We start from the raw sequence: 15816 nt of genomic DNA, 5'->3' as shown, positions 1-15816 counted from the left end.
ATATATAAAGAACTCAAGAAATTATACATCAACAAACCAAATAATTTATTTTAAAAATGGAGTACATGTCTAAACAGAAAATTCTCAATATGCTGAAAAACACTTGAAGAAATTCTTAGTATTCTTTGCCATTAGGGAAATGCAAATAAAAATGACTTTGAGATCCTATATTACACCTATCAGAATAGCTAAGATAAAAAACAGTAGTGATAGCTCATGTTGGCAAGGATGTGGAACAAAGGGAACACTTCTTCCTTGTTGTGGGAAGTGCAAACTTGTACAGCCACATTGGAAACCAATATGGCAGTTTCTCAGGAAATTGAGAATCAACCTACCTCAAGATCCAGCTATACCACTCCTGGGAATATACCCAAATGATGCTTCATCCTACCACAAGAACATGTCCTCAACTATGTTAATAGCAGCTTAATTTGTAATAGCCAAAAACTGGAAACAACCTAGATGTCCCTCAACTGAATAGTAGATAAAGTAAATGTGGTACGTTTACACAATGGAGTATTACTCAGCTGTTAAAAGATAACATCATAAAATTTATATTAGCAATAAAGTAAAAGGTAATCATGCTGCAATCTGGAGAGTCTAAGTAACAAGGAGCGCTCAATGGGGGGTACATGAATTTCACTGGGAAGGAGAAATAGAATAGGTATTGTGGAATGACTGAGTATGTGGTAACAGGAACAGCAGAAATTTTGTTGGGGGAATATGGAGGGTGAGAGTACTGGGAGAGACAATTGGAATTTCAGGGCATTTTGGGGACAAGGTAGAAACCTAGGGAAATGGGAAGTATCAGGACTACATAAAGGTGACCCTAGCCAAGACTCCTAGTAATGGGGGATATGGGGCCTGAACTGGCCATCTCCTGTAACAAAACAAGATTTCCAGAGGAGAAATTGTGACACCAAACAGCCACAAAACCACCCACAATTTATTCTGCCTGTAAGATGTTCCTGGGTAAAAGTAGCACAGATAGTGTAGAAGTGGGCAACCAATTACTGGTCCTACTTGAGACCCATACCATGAGAGGGAACCTATCCTTGACATTACCTAGGAGGCTAGGAACCAGAGGCAAACAACAAACAAACAAACAAACAAAAAACTTTACAGGTATTTTCCATACATACTTTGGTTTCTGATTTTTTTAGATGTTTTGTGTGCGAATATTTGTGTCTCAGCATTTATATATCAGCATTTATATATCTTTCTTGTGATTTTTCTGTGGTTCTTCTTTCTTCTTTGTTTTCCTATTATCATTTGTTTATTTTTATTTTATCTAATTTTATTAGTATTACTATGTTAGATGTTTCTTTTCCATGAGAGACTTGGGGGAAAAGGTGCAGATTTGAGTAGATAAGAAAGTAGAGTATCTTGTAGGAATTGTAGAAAAGGAACAATAATCAGAGTATATTGTATTTAAAAAAGTCTCATTTCAGTAAAAGAAGAAAAGATAACTGATAGAGAAAAAAGACACTCAGTGATCAGATAAAGAAACAAAATCCAGTTAATAGAGAAAAAGGATAGGCAAAAGTACTCCAATAAAATGGGACAAGAAAGTAATTGGGCATTACTATACTAATATCTCACAAAATAGACTTTGAGTTAAAACCAGTCAGCAGAAATAGGGTTGTACTTTATTCCCACTAAGAGAACAGTTAACCAAGAATATATTACTACCTCCAAACACCTATGTACCAAACTGCAAGGCACCCAATTGTATAGTACTACTGGATTTAAAGACATGCAATAATTTTTCTCCATTAATAGGAGGTGACTTTAATACCTCACTTTCTCCAATATACAGGTTATCTGGATAAAAAAGTAAATAAAGATACATCAGAATTAATTGACATCATATGTTAAATACATTTAACAGCTACCTACAGAATAGTATTTTCAAACACCAAAAAATACACATTCTACTCAGCAGTATATGGAAAAAATTTCTAACAAAGAACACATCCTGGAACATAAAACTTTTTTTTTTTTTTTTTTTTTTTTTTTTACAATTTCAAGAAGATAGAAATTCCTAAGAAGATAGAAATCACTCCTTGTATTCTATCTGACCACAATGAAATAAAACCTGAAACTGACAGCAAACAATACAAAACACTTCCTAAAACTTCTAGTAATACACACAATCATGGAGACTAAACTTCTTAGTAAATGATGAAGGAGTTAAAGAATATGAAAAAAAAACCTTAAACAAAATGAAGGTGAAAACACAACGAAACAAAACAGCTGGGACATATTGAGAAGTCTTAAGAGGAGAACTTTTAGCTCTCAATGATAAGATTCAAAAATCAGAAATGGTTTTTAATCAACAAATGGTTTAATGATGCAACTCAAAGAGTTAGAAAAGCAAGAACAAATGAAATCAAACCCCAGTTGACAAGAAGAGGGAATAAAACTCAAAGTAGAAATAAATAAATTAGAAACGAACAAACAATTCAAGTAATCAATGAATCTAAGAACTTTTCCTTTGAAAAATCAAGCAAAACTGAAAGTACCCTGACTCAACCAATCAAAGAAAGACAGAAATTACCCAATGAACAAACAAAAGTACAGGGAACAATTGCAACAGAAACCAAAGAAATCCAGATTATCATAAGGGAATCTGTTAAAAACCTGTACTCCATCAAGCTACAAAACTTAAAATAAATTGATAGATTTCTAGATTAAGCTAAGTCACCAAAATTAAGTCAACAATCTAATCAGGCCCAAAACAAATAAAAACATTGTGACAGTAATAAAAAATAATCCAGATAAAAAATGTCCTGGACCAGCATAATTCTACCAAATATTAAAATAAGATCTACAGTCAATCATTCTTAAACTCTTATAAATATTAGAAATAGAAGGAACATTCCAAACCACTACAAAGCCACTATTATTTTAATATCTGAGCCTGACAAAGAGACAACAGGAAACAAACTACCAGCCAATATGTTTAATGAACACAGGCTCAGAAATACTCAACAAGACACTGGCAAACAGAAAATAGACATACACCAGAAATATACACCACCACCAAATTGCATCTCTGAGATGCAGGGATAGTTCAACATACTCAAGTAATAAGAGGTTCCCAGGACTCAACAGAGAGGACATTAGCTGGAATACCCCAAATAGGTGAGCTAAAACATATAGAGACCATATCCAGTGGATAGGCATGACCCTTAGTTGAAGGAGGTGGCCACCCACCATAGGGCCACCCACCTACCTCAATAATAATAATCCAGATTTCTCCAGTCAAAAGGAAATGCAGGTGCAAAGAATGGAGCAGAGACTGAAGGAAAGGACATCCAGAGACTGTCCCACCTAGGGATCCAGCCCATATGCAGACACCAAATCCAAACACTGTTGCTAATGCCAAAAAGAGCTTGCTGACAGGAGCCTGGTATAGCTGTCCCCTGAGAGGCTCTGTCAGAGACTGACCAATACAGAAGTGGATGCACACAGCCAAACATTGGACTGAGCACAGGGACTCCAATGGAAGATTTAGATCAAGGACTGAAGGAGATGAAGGGGTTTGCAACACCATAGGAAGAGCAACAGTCTCAACCAACAACCCCCCCCCCAAGCTCCCAGGGACTAAACCACCAACCAAAGAGTACATATGGGAGGATCCATGGCTTCAGCTGGATATATAGCAGAGGACTGCCTTACTTGGTATCAATGAGAGGGGAACCCCTTGGAGCTGTTGAGGCTGAATGACCCATCGTGGAGGAATGCTAGGAGCTGAGGCAGGAGTGAGTGGGTGGGTGAACATCCTCATAGAGACAGGAGGAGATGGAGAGGATAGGGAGTTGGGGAGTTGAAGTTAGGAAGGGGGATAACATTTAAAATGTAAATATATAAAATAACTAATAAGAAATTTCATAAATAGACAAAAGGCAAAATTTCACAATCATCTCAATAGATATAGAAAATCACTTCGACAAAACCCAAAATTCATTCATGATAAAAGTCCCAGAGTATAAATAGCTACTTTGAGAAGTCATACCTCAACATAATAAAAGCTATAAGTAAGAAACTCACTACCAACCTCGTCCTAAATATAGAAAAGTTTGAAGCAATCACACGGAAGAAAGCAACAAGACAGTGGTATCTACTATGCCTATTCATTTCACCTATGGTTCTTGAAGTACTAGCTGGAGCCAAATGTGTATATATATATATATAAAGGAATATAAATAGGGAACAAACTCAAAGTATTTTTATTTTTAAATGACATGGTAGTATACATTAGAGATCGCAAAATATCTGTAAGAAAATCTTTAGAAATGGTAAACATATTTACTATTATGGTAGGATATAGAATCAACTTTCACTAATTAATAGCTTTTCTACAGACTGACAACAATCATACAAAGGAGATCATGGACACACTCTCATTCAAAATTGTCTCAAAGAAAATAAAATATCTAAAAGTAAACCTAAGTAAAGAATTTAAGGGTATTTATAATGAAACCTTTCAACTTTGAAGAAAAAGATAAAGAAAGAAACTACAAAATAGAAAGGCATCCATGCTCATGGATTTCTAGAATCAACATTGTGATAAAGAACAATTTGCCAAAATCTATCAATGCAATTCCAATCAAAATCCCCATCTCATTCTTTACAGAAATATGAAACACTGTCCTAAATTCACATGAAACCACACACACACACACACACAAAACTAAAACCAAACCAAACCAAAAAACAGACAAACAAACAAAAAAAAAAAAAAAACCAGGCTAGCCAACACAATCACCCCATAAAAACAAAACAACAACAACAAAAACCAGTGCTGGGTAATTACAATTCCAGATCTTAAGATTCAAGTACTGGAGTGGATACAGGGAAAATTGAACCCTTAATCACTCGTGGTAGGATTGTAACCTGGTACAGCCACTATGGATATAAGTGTAGAGCTTTCTCAAAAAGATAAAAATAATTTACCATATGACAAAGATAGCACCTCTTGGCATATGCCAAGGTCTTGACATCTGGCTTCACTTATACTTGCTCAGCTATGTTCATTGGTGCTCTCTCTATTCATGATAGAAATAACCTAATGCCCTAAAATGAATAAAAGCATAATAAAAATGTGGTACATACATATTATGGAATACTATAGCTGTAAAAAAAAATTGAAATCTTGAACTTTACAAGAAAAAGCATGGAACTAGAAAACATTATATTAAGAAAGGAAAACCAGTCCAGAAAGACAAATATCACATGTTCACTCTCGTGGAGGCTTTTAGCGCCAAATTTTCAGATGCACATGCATAGACTGGAATAAGTACATAGTCAAGGAAAGTAAAACAGAGCCACAGCCAGGATAAGGAATTTGGGGTGTTGGGGAGCAATGGAGAAGAAAATAGCAGGGCACAAATGATCTGATCAAGAGAATATTAATGTAGACACTTTAGAGTGGGAGATAGAGTTAGATATCAAAGAAGATTGGAGGCAAGTAAGGGGAAGAGCAGGATACAAGAGACCCAAAATGGAAAAATGCAAAGGGGGCACTTTTTAGGAAAGAGGAGGTAGGTACATGCAGAATAAAGAAGGGGATGGGAAAAATAACAATAAGGATGTCAAGAACATCCACAAGGATTAATACTAATTAACCATTTACCTAAAAAAATAACTGATAATATATTACATGTATGTATTTGTGTTAAATACAAATGCATGCACATACACACATATGCTTTTTGCATGGGAGGATCCCCTAGGTAATGGTATGCCTACCTTGGAAATACTGGAATCCTAGCTATTTATTCTGCTATGAATCAACAAGCACAATTTAGTAAACCAACATGATCTATAAATACTTTTCCTTATACCCACAGATAAGTGCAGTCTTTATTCCTGATCAAGAAAACTTCTCCTTGAAACACATGGAGATCATTACAGAACATTACAATCAATCAAACTGTAGAGTTATGGATCTCAGTTTAAGGGAATACACCTACAAAACACACTGACACCTAGGGCTTTGGAAGATTAAAGAAGTGGCTGGAAGATTGTAAGAGCCAGAAGATCAGGAAATGTATTGTGAAATTGTGTCTCTTAAGTAATGTCAGAAGCTATACTTCACCAACATGGCTGCCTACACGTGTGTGGAACAGGGAATATACCAATAGATATGCCAGAGAAGACGGAGAAAAGCCCATAAGGCCTCAACCATACAAGTATTATAGGAAAGTACAGAAAGCTGAGGGCGGGAGATGGTCTTTCTCAGGTGGCAACAGCATGCCAAAAGGTTGTCCGGTTACAAGATGTGAGCCCTCGTATCTATGAAAACATACATACAATAAATTTGTATGAACTGAAAGATTATATATATATATATATATATATATATATATATATATATATATGCCATAGACCTATGTGGCAGTAACAATTAATTATAAAAAGATGCCATAATTTTGACAGAGAACAGAAATACGTGAGAGTGTTTGCATAGGGGCAAGGAAAAAGAAAAATGTTGTAATTACAATCACACACAAAAAAATGATGGCGGTAAAATCATTAATGTGTTGTTAGTAAATTAAATGGACATGCCTAAGTATAGATTTCTTTCTCACCAGTTAATTTTTCTCATCTGAGAAAGGTAGATCAATTCTTCGGACCCAGATACCATTTTTTATTACTGAAGAATGTTCCCTTGCTCATCTGGACTAGATTGAGCACCTTATGTAAGTTCCTTTACTGACTTTAGAATATTGCACTTTCTTATAATTATTGATATAGTTCTCTAGGCTAGATGAATAATGTCAACTTTTCCTCTTTGCCCCTTAGACTCTAACAATTTGGCAATAGATAGCATTGTTCTTTTTGTATGGATTTCTGTTTTGATCAATTGTTTTATTTATTTACATTCTCAACGTGTACCCCCTTCTCTTCCCCTCCTCCAGTAGTTTTGTACCTCATTCCCCTTTGCCTCTGAAAGGTGCTTTCCTCTACCTAACAATTCTGGGTCAAAAATTTTTGAAGATAGGTTGGTGACCACATACCTCCATTAGGGGCGCTATCTACTGTAGGTGGTCTCTTCAGGTTTCCTCACTCTCACTTCCCACATATGCTCGATCTCTACCAACCCCCAGGCAGCTATCCCATAATGCAATACCAGTTTCTCTACTTCCAAGACAGCCTCTCCTGGATCCTTGCCTGCATAAAGTAGCTGGCTGCATTGTAGCATATTTGGCTATAGTATCCATCACTGACCTTGCAGTTGTCCACCAAGAAGCCTTATGGATTGTCTTAAAATATATGTCTTGTCATCGCAATCTTCTATTTAAGACCTCCTATGAAAGATCCCTGCACTCAAATTCTACATCTTCAATATCCTCATTATCTTAAATTTCCTTCTTTGTCTTTTCCGATCAGTGTTTATCTGAAGACTGATATTGTTTGAGGAGGACAAGCTTCTATTCTGATCTGATGAGCCAATTCTTACTAGCTGTTAAGTATGTCTCACTTCACCTTCTATCACAACCACCGACCTATCTTCAGTCTGCACTCTTCATTCAGTGTTGCTGCATTGAAGATCCAAATCTCCTGAGATCCATAATTAAATCTAATCTCCATTGTGATGAAAGTAGAATGTGAGAATCATTGAAGGTGTTTATATCTTTAGCATGGAGATTTCCTGAATGATATCAGTGATTATGTGAAAGAGGGCAATAGAGCTGCTTTGTCTTTCCTATCATAGTAAGATGCTACCTAGCCTTGGGGTCCAACTTTCAACTTCCCAAACTGGGAGATATAATTTTCTGTTGTTTATAAACAATTCTTGGGTAGTAAATACATTTGTTAGAGCAGGAAAATTAAACCATGTGATTGTTGGGAAATTTTATCTGTAGTGGTATCACATCTATTGCAAAAAATCTAACCCCTAAGTCTTCACTAATATATTATGTGATGATGTCAGTTATGCAAGGTAATTTCAACAATTATTATATATGTGACATGAATAATGATAATGTCTAGTTTTAAAAATTATAATCCATTTTGTTACTGTCCTTCACACATGATGCTTCTAACCTGGGCAGCATTTGCTATGTTCAGGCACATTTTTGCTCATTGTATAGGGCATTTGAGACATATGTTAGATGCTAAATTCATGTTGTGTAAAAATGCAAAGCCACAGGAAATGGACAAAGCTTCTCAGTAACAACTAATCTCTCTCTCTCTCTCTCTCTCTCTCTCTCTCTCTCTCTCTCTCTCTCTCACACACACACACACACACACACACAGAGAGAGAGAGAGAGAGAGAGAGAGAGAGAGAGAGAGAGAGAGAGAAACACAGTCTTGCTCCATATAAGTTAGTTTTCAACTTGTTACATAAGCCAGGTTTGAATTTACAACCATCTTGCCTCAACTTCATGAGCGTGAGATTATAGGTATATATCTTCTAATAAACACTTTGTAAATTTAACTTCTGTATTATCTTTGATATATGAATCTCTGAGTCCCCATTTTTAGATGGCAAATATTCAGCAACCAGGCACAAACATATACAAATTAAGCAACCTTAGGTTGATTCACTAACGTTTTATTTATTTTTTTTTCTCACAATCTGTTACCCAGTGAATTATGGAACAGGAGGCAAGTGTATATACTCCCTACAACCAAGGCTCAGGAAACAAAAGAGAAGGCAGAAAGATTACAAGCAACAGAGGACCAAGACACCAGGTATAACATAGTGTCTTCTAGACATGACAGGGAAGCTGCCCGTACAGACCTCAACCATCAAGACCAGCATACTGACAACATCAGCTGATGGATGAGGGAAATTTCCCAAGGTTTTATCTCTAGATGAAGAGCTACAGTCAATCAGTTACTGAGAGGGAGAATCAGTATTTTTTTTTCCGGAGATCAGCTCCCCAATAGATTATCCAACCCCAATTGATCAGCTCTAAACACATGTTCATAAAAGTAACAATAAATTGGTTAGGCACCCACACATTCACACCACCCACACACACACTATATGTATACACATATTGAATTAGCCTATATGGTCTTTAATTATGAATTTTTAGAACTGGAAAATATAAATCAGAGTGTTGTGCTTTAGATACTCAATGTTCCCCAAGGTTTCTGTAGTAAACTTGATCATGAGCCTGTGGTGCTTTGAGGCTTTGTTTGAATCTTTAAGAATGAGGCATAGTGGGAGGAGGTTAGGTCTTTGGGGGTATTTAATCCATTTGAACAGGATTTTCTACTATATTGCTTTGGTTGTCTGTACCATACTAGATCCAAAGCCACAGGATAAGCCTCCATAGATGATAACCTCTGAGTCTGGATGCCAAAGAAACACTTTCTATTTTTAAATTGATTATTTGAAGAATTTTGTTACAGCAAAAATGCAGGTTAGCCTAGCCTCTAGACAAACCATTAGTTACAAACTGCTGACTGTAAATCAAATAGCTAGTAACTTATTTCAGTGATCTTTTTTAAATGACATGCAAATAGTGTAAAACTTTTTTGTTCTTACCCTTGAATAAACAAAACAAATGCAACTCTCTCAAGCAGAAACGTTCAGAGAACCTCCCACTGATATTTCTTCTTCTAACCACAATAGTCTGGGTACTCAATTAACCTTTTCTTAATTAAATTAAGTTATGCTTTACCTTGGATTGTAAAATTAGCACTGTAATCAAAGATCTCTATAGAGGCTTGAGTTGTCCTTGCTGTGTGTAATGTTAATTATTACTTTACAGAAAATAATAGAGATCAGGCTGATGTAATGAAAAGCTTTAGCCAATCTGGTTTATGTTTCCAAAATACACTAATCCGAACTTTATGAACAAGACTTAAAAACACACAAAAGTAACCCTAGTATTTCTCCTTTTTTCAATTGATGGAATTTCTAAAGTGTCACAAAGATTATAAAAGCCAACTACAGTGTGTGTAAAAAAGTAGACATTGGTCCAAATTAAATTGTGTACCTTGTAATATACAGAAATGGCTATTATTATAACAAATTATGTTTGTTCAAATGAGCTAAACCCTTGGCTACAGATACGGCAGGGTTGTCATCTTCCCTTCTCATGCTTGTGCATTTCCAAATTGGACATTGTAGCAGTGTCTGGCCAGCAAGAACTTGATCACATTATGAAAACTGACACTGACAGTTACATGAAGACAAAAGCTCATTTAAACAAATTGACTCAAATTGGCCAATGGTACCACAACTAAATACTGTAAACCTGTATCTGTAGACTGGTTAATTCAGAGCAGCTGAGAGTCATATTAAAATAATGTTTTCATTGGTCCCTCCAGATTTCAACTTGGGTTCGATTCCTGATACTACAACTATGAGGCACTGGGAAGATGTTTAGTTTTCTTTATTTTTAAGGCATTCATTTTAACATAGAGATAATTAAATTGTATACTTCAGAAATGTGCTATAGTTAATATAGATTGTATACAATGAGATTCAGACATATGATACATTATCAAAAATTAAGCTTAAGGGCACTAGAGAGATGGCTAGGCAATTAAGAGCACTTTTCAGCTCTTTCAAAGGACCTGCATATGGAGGATTTCAAACAGTTTTAACTCTGTCTCTAGGGAGAGACCCAATGCTCTCTCTGGTCTTCTATAGTATCAACACACATGTGGTGCATGTGCACATGTGTGCATACATACACACATAAGTAGAAAAAAAATAAAGTTTAAGTAACTTTCTTGGGGACAGTTTCTTTCATTTTTAAATTGAATATTTTATTTATTTATATTTCAGACGTTATCCCCTTTCCCCATTACCCCCCCATAGACCCCATATCCCATCCTTTCTCCTCCTTTTTGCTTTTATATCATTTTAATTTCATGCAAGTATTAAGGTCAGTTCTAGGTTGAGGAACTACAATACAATAGATGCAAATAGTCAAAGAACAAGCAAGGCAATAAACAAAGTCCAGTGATCACTCCCTTGATCACTATTTCTAAAGGCTTATCAGGATGACCAAAATATCTGACCCTACTTCCCTGTCCTAGCCCAAAGTCATTTTCATGCCTGAAGCCTACTTCTTTGTTCTACCCTAAGATTTATATTCCTGCCTGTAATTACTTCTTTGTTCTAGCCACCGTGATCAAAAAGCAATTCTGGGAGAAAGGATTTATTCAGCTTATACTTCCACATTGCTCTTTCTCAACAAAAGAAATCAGGACAGGCACTCAAGCAGGGCAGGATCCTATAAGTAGGAACTGCTGCAGAAGCCATAGAGGGGTACTGTTCACTGGCTTGCTTTCCCTGGTTTGTTCAACTTGCTTTCTTAAAAAACTCAGGGCTACCAGCATAAGGATGGCACTACCCACAAGGAGCTGGGCCCTTCTTCATTGATCACTTATTGGAAAAACGCCTTACAGCTCAATTTCATAAAGGCATTTCCTCAATTGAGGGTCCTTCTGCTTTGATGATTCTAGCTTGTGTCAAATTGACACAAAACCAGCCAGTACATTATTTTAAGTAGTGAGAATATTTGTAAATAAAATAGCTGTCACATTTTTGGCAAGAGTAACATTTTACAAAAAGGTTTAGAGGACTGCAATTCTTGCATTGAAGAATGATGTAATACATTCACACACTACAAAGGAAAGAAGAATGTCTAATTCAATACAACTTAGGTGTGAGCTTATGATGTCAGACACATGGAAGAAAAGACCTGTAAAATATTCTTTACAAAGGTTGTCTTAGATATAATAGTATTGTTTTCATGAAACCCTTTATAAACAGGTCTCATTATTTTTTTTAATTGATTTTACTGGGTATTTTATTTACATTTCAGATGTTATCCCCTTTCCCAAATTCCCTCCATCCCAGAAACCCCCACCCCATTCCCCCTCCTCCTGCTTTTATGAGGATGTGCCCCCACCCACACACCCACCCACCCACTCCCACCTCAACATGGATACAAAGAAGGTCTTGTTATTTTTGTGGAAAGTGTGCAGAATGCAGGACTATAAAGTGTTGGGCAGAAATGAAAACTGTCTGTAAAACCACAAGAAAGATACTGTCATGTAAAATGAATACTTAAACTAACATCACTCTTGGGGCTGTCTTAAAGCTCAATTTTTGGCAGAAGGGAAGGGTCAGAATTTAGGCTGGGATTCTTGCCCTAATTATTTAGTTGTGAAAGGCCTTTGTTTCCTTGACTACCACCTTTATGATTGTTATAGAAGGATGTGAAGATGAAATGGGAAGACTTTTGCTTTGTTTGTAGTGCCCACTAAGGCCTCAATGCACTATCAATACTATATGTTTGGTGTTTTTCTACTTTCTTTACTTGATGATAGGAGGGCCATGTTATTATTTTGTTTTTATTCCATCTTAGAAAGCCCGGTAGATGAGAAAAGAGTTGAATTGGACAACTGGTCATTTTCTTTCTGGCTCAGGTAATTGTTATTCTATGCTTTTGTATCCATTTCATTTTCAGAAGATGAATTAAGACATTTTGTTTATTTTCACTTCCAAATGTGCCTGTTAGTGGCAGTTGGTTTTCTGGTGCTTCAGGCTGTAGTGAAAATGATAAGATGACCCCTACAGTGAAACCACAAAACCCTTACTGGACAGCAAGTGTTCTCAAGCATTTTTCACACATGGACCATTAAATCTTTCCCACAGTCACAGAGAAAGGTACTAGTACTATCTCTACTTCATAAATGCCCAGCCACACATCTGAGCTGACTGATAAGGGTATAGGTGGAGGAGAAGTAAGGCAAGACTTGGTTTATATTTATAAAATCTCCTCTTCAGAATATAAATGTCAAAACAAAGTATATTTGAGAAGATTTTTTTAAAGCCTTAGGTTATTCAGAAACCACTCAGAAAGAAAATAGAAACATCACTTGAATGAATAGAGTGCCCTGGACTCTGAACAACATTTTTGTGAATGTGTGTGTTTATTTTTTTGTCAATGATCTCTGGAGCATAATGCACTCAGAAAATGGAAACGTATTGTATAGAATGTCTCATGACTATGATAGTACCATAAGCATACCTCACTGTATCTGGATATTATCCGGAGTTGATTTGAGACTTAATCCATGTAAATGGAATGATGAGGACCAAAGAGAAAACAGGCTTAATGTCTGAGATAAATGGATCACATGTCTCTTGTTTAAGTTTCATCTTCCTTTATGGAAGGCCTTTTTCTAATATATATATATATATATATATATATATATATATATATATATATCCAGAAAAGGAGGCAAGCAGTAATGCTACAATAGCATTTTCTTTACACTAAAGAATGTAGAGTTTTATGTATTTTAAAACTTGATCAAATTTAGAAAGTCTATGCAGAAATAATAATTCAATTCCTTGAGATTACTTAGGAATTCATTACCTGTTTACCACTTGGTGATAATATTTAAATGCTTAGCCAAAAGATCAAAAGAACATGGAAATCGTTTTTTCAAAGAATTATCTGATATTTTTTTTTAACTGGAAGCATATTGTTGGCTTGAAAAGGTGAAAGAAGAGTATTTGAAGTAGGACTCAAACAGAACTATGGTGACAGGATCTGTAAGGAATCAATGCTTCCTTCCAAGCAGAGATTGTTATTGAGAAATGAAAACCCAACACATCAACACATCACAGGACAGCCTGTTATTATTGAACAGAAATTAGATTTTAAAATTTGCTAATTTATTTGCTAATCTGTTTTCTCACTTTATTCCCTCATTTACAATCAATAGCTTCCTGGCTTTCACAAGAACCAAACTAAACTATGTAGGCGAGACTACTGCCAAGGGCTAATAATTTTTTATCAACAGCCACTAAACTCAATCAACATTTAAATCTATAGTCATCTGCCACTGCAATTCAAAAACTTTAACCCATTGTTAGATTTCTTCCACATTTGCGCCTAATATAGCCCACAATTCAGAACTAAAAATAAAATCTCTTGAAGGATTTTATGGATATAGTGAATACTTAAAGCAGCATGGATTGCTGTGATTTTGGCAATAGGCTACAAAATAATCAAATTTACTTCTCTTAAAACGGCTAATTAAGATCATCATGTTCAACACACCATGGTCTCATGCTTTTTTTTACAACACATATTTCATCAAGTCCACTAAATTTTAAAGAAGAGCAGGTTACAATGTGCTATGGACTCACCATGTATGATCTCTGTAGAGTGTTTCAGAAACAGTTCCTGGCCTCAGAATGTTGAACACCTAGCCAGAAATACAGAAATACATAAAACCACTGTTAAAACTCTTAGCATTAAGTCACTTTGAAGACACACTGTTGTCTTCATCTTTTAAGCAAGGATTAAGACAGAAATAGAAACTAATATAATAAGAAACTGACAGCAGTTTTATAAACCACAACTTTTGAAAGAAATAGTGAACACTTAAAGCAACATGGAAATCTGTAAATTTGTAAAATAGTAAAATTAAATGTTCTTAAAATGTTTAATTGAGACCACCATGTTCAATGATATGGCTACATAGTTTCTTACAATATTTACTTCATTAAGTCCAGTAAATATCTAAATACCATGGCTTATTGTTTTGTAAGATTGCATGCCTTTCCAAAATCCAACTTTTGGTCTTTATATAACATATACTCCAATGTTGTCGGGAAATAACTTGCAAACAAAAACCTGAAGGCAATCACTGTCTTTCCTACTAATTTGTAGGGCTAATCATCAAGGAATAATTCCAAATCTTAAAGCAGTCCATCTTGTAAAACCATCTCATTAATTTTTTAAATAAAAGCCATACCTTTAAGGTGCATGAAAAGTCATTGCCTTAATTCCTCAACAGAATCCTTAAATAGACTTTAAGTTTAATCTATTGATTCTTGTTAATTTTGGTTTCTAAAAGATTTCTTCTTCACCCTGTGAAATGTGTAACAGTTATTTCCCCTCCGGTCCTCAGAGGGTTGTCCTTTTATGCAGACAGCTTCCATGTGACAGTTTATCATCTCATCTCCATGGTTCTACCAGATGAGTCAGGCTTCATCAACTCAGTGTGCTTTTCTTTAAACCTAAACCACATTTCTTTGTGTCACGGGATTTGTCTCTCTATCAGATTGCTTCTCCTTTCATGCCTGCTGTCCATAAACCTGCTACATTTTGTAGTTAACTGCCAGTGTGTGGTTGTGCTCTTCCCAGTGGAGTATATATGACCCTTCTGTGATCCCATTCACCTGGCAGCTTCTTGAGAACCTAGAGGAGAAGAAATCTAAAAGGCCCAGAGGATGGTATTTTAGCAAGCAGGTCTCAGGCTCTCCCTCATTTCTAATGTGAGGTCCACTAAAGTTTTATCTTGTAAAAAAAGAACCAAACTGAAGGATTTTAAGTAAAAGTTTCATTTTGAATAGGGGTCAAATAAAGTTTAAGTTCTCAAGACTTCCTTGGGTAACTGATATCCTGCTTGGCATAGAGAAACATTTATGTGGGTAACTGACATTCAGCTTGGCAAGTTGAGACATGAATGCTAAGGAAGTCTCCCTGCTGCAGCTGAATAAACCAACCACTGAGAACAGGATAAGTGTACCTCATAGGGAAATGTCCATGGGAAAGCCCCTTATCCCAGAACCCTGATTGGTACAAACATGTAACTGTAACTTGGTACATCTGTGGTTTTCAAGCTCAAATGTTCTGTAACATTGTGGGTCCAGGGTGGGGTGGTGTGGGATGGGGTGGGGTGGTGTTGCATTTCATCATCTGAATCTGTTGTGCATACCTAGTAGATCTTTAACAGCGTGATTACATTTTTTTCTTTACTGCATTGACCTGGTTTTGAGTTGTGTTGGATCTAAGCAGACTCTAT

The 15816-nt window shown here is 35.9% G+C and overlaps 1 protein-coding gene and 1 pseudogene across 1 annotated transcript in view; both read right to left on the bottom strand.

Moving 5' to 3' along the window:
* The window catches only part of Ptprd (protein tyrosine phosphatase receptor type D), a 1324101-nt gene that overhangs the window by 794275 nt on the left and 514010 nt on the right, over nt 1–15816 (bottom strand). The window contains exon 4 of the mRNA XM_076934732.1: nt 14153–14211. The gene's annotated coding sequence lies outside the window, so the exon portion shown is untranslated. The remainder of the gene's footprint in view (nt 1–14152; nt 14212–15816) is intronic.
* The window catches only part of LOC117708744 (tRNA (guanine(6)-N(2))-methyltransferase THUMP3 pseudogene), a 68214-nt pseudogene that overhangs the window by 22521 nt on the left and 29877 nt on the right, over nt 1–15816 (bottom strand).

The sequence above is a fragment of the Arvicanthis niloticus genome, chromosome 5, assembly GCF_011762505.2.
Source record: "Arvicanthis niloticus isolate mArvNil1 chromosome 5, mArvNil1.pat.X, whole genome shotgun sequence".
Taxonomy (NCBI): Eukaryota; Metazoa; Chordata; class Mammalia; order Rodentia; family Muridae; genus Arvicanthis; species Arvicanthis niloticus.
The sequence above is the reverse complement of the archived record's forward strand: the minus strand, read 5'-3'. Positions and strand labels throughout refer to the sequence as shown.